This window comes from Schistocerca cancellata, chromosome 4 (assembly GCF_023864275.1).
Source record: "Schistocerca cancellata isolate TAMUIC-IGC-003103 chromosome 4, iqSchCanc2.1, whole genome shotgun sequence".
Taxonomy (NCBI): domain Eukaryota; kingdom Metazoa; phylum Arthropoda; class Insecta; order Orthoptera; family Acrididae; genus Schistocerca; species Schistocerca cancellata.
In genome coordinates, this window is record NC_064629.1 from 349,803,667 (window position 1) to 349,805,561 (window position 1,895).

A 1,895-nucleotide genomic window follows, 5' to 3' on the forward strand; every position below is an offset into this window, starting at 1 on the left:
ACCCGTGTACCGCAAGTCTCTAGAGGAACGCAAGGTTCCAAATGATTGGAAACGAGCACAGGTAGTCCCAGTCTTCAAAAAGGGTCGTCGAGCAGATGCGCAGAACTATAGACCTATATCTCTGACGTCGATCTGTTGTAGAATTTTAGAACATGTTTTTTGCTCGAGTATCATGTCGTTTTTGGAAACCCAGAATCTACTATGTAGGAATCAACATGGATTCCGGAAGCAGCGATCGTGTGAGACCCAACTCGCTTTATTTGTTCATGAGACCCAGAAAAAATTAGATACAGGCTCCCAGGTAGATGCTATTTTCCTTGACGTCCGGAAGGCGTTCGATACAGTTCCGCACTGTCGCCTGATAAACAAAGTAAGAGCCTACTTACAGAGCGAGGTGGTGCAGTGGTTAGCACACTGGACTCGCATTCGGGAGGACGACGGTTCAATCCCGTCTCCGGCCATCCTGATTTAGGTTTTCCGTGATTTCCCTAAATCGCTTCAGGCAAATTCCGGGATGGTTTCTTTGAAAGGGCACGGCCGATTTCCTTCCCCATCCTTCCCTCACCCGAGCTTGCGCTCCGTCTCTAATGACCTCGTTGTCGACGGGACGTTAAACACTAATCTCCTCCCCCCAAAGTAAGAGCCTACGGAATATCACACCAGCTGTGTGGCTGGATTGAAGAGTTTTTAGCAAACAGAACACAACATGTTGTTATCAATGGAGAGACGTCTACAGACGTTGAAGTAACCTCTGGCGTGCCACAGGGGAGTGTTATGGGACCATTGCTTTTCACAATATATATAAATGACCTAGTAGATAGTGTCGGAAGTTCCATGCGGCTTTTCGCGGATGATGCTGTAATATACAGAGAAGTTGCAGCACTAGAGAATTGTAGCGAAATGCTGGAAGATCTGCAGCGGATAGGCACTTGGTGCAGGGAGTGGCAACTGACCCTTAACATAGACAAATGTAATGTATTGCGAATACATAGAAAGAAGGATCCTTTATTGTATGATTATATGATAGCAGAACAAACACTGGTAGCATTTACTTCTGTAAAATATCTGGTTTCGAGAGGGTGCGTTTCTGGATGAGGTATCGAATATATTGCGTGCGGAACGATTTGAAGTGGAATGATCATATAAAATTAATTGTTGGTAAGGCGGGTACCAGGTTGAGATTCGTTGAGAGAGTCTTTAGAAAATGTAGTCCATCAACAAAAGAGGTGGCTTACAAAACACTCGTTCGACCTATACTTGAGTATTGCGCATCAGTGTGGGATCCGTACCAGATCGGGTTGACGGAGGAGATAGAGAAGATCCAAAGAAGAGCGGCGCGTTTTGTCACAGGGTTATTTGGTAACCGTGATAGCGTTACGGAGATGTTTAACAAACTCAAGTGGCAGACTCTGCAAGAGAGGCGCTCTGCATCGCGGTGTAGCTTGCTCGCCAGGTTTCGAGAGGGTGCGTTTCTGGATGAAGTATCGAATATATTGCTTCCTCCTACTTATACCTCCCGAGGAGATCACGAATGTAAAATTAGAGAGATTAGAGCGCGCACGGAGGCTTTCAGACAGTCGTTCTTCCCGCGAACCATACGCGACTGGAACAGGAAAGGGAGGTAATGACAGTGGCACGTAAAGTGCCCTCCGCCACACACCGTTGGGTGGCTTGCGGAGTATAAATGTAGATGTAGATGTAGAAGAATAACTTGGTCATCCCAGCCTCTGTCGTCTCGTTTAAGAACGGATTCGGTGAACTGTGGATAGTTAACTGTCGCCGAGAACCGCAGATCCTTCCAAGACGCATGTGCGTAGCAAACGCTGAGCCGTTAATTGCCGAACAGCTGAGCGTCATAGAAACAACCCATGCCGAGTCTGTGGGCGAAATTGGCG

At 47.0% G+C, this 1,895-nt stretch overlaps 1 non-coding gene across 1 annotated transcript; it reads left to right on the forward strand.

The window, feature by feature from the left end:
* Positions 1 to 388: 388 nt before the first annotated feature.
* On the forward strand, positions 389 to 461 carry Trnaa-cgc (transfer RNA alanine (anticodon CGC)). The gene has a single exon. It is a non-coding gene; the product is annotated as a tRNA-Ala (tRNA).
* The last annotated feature ends 1,434 nt before the right edge of the window (positions 462 to 1,895 follow it).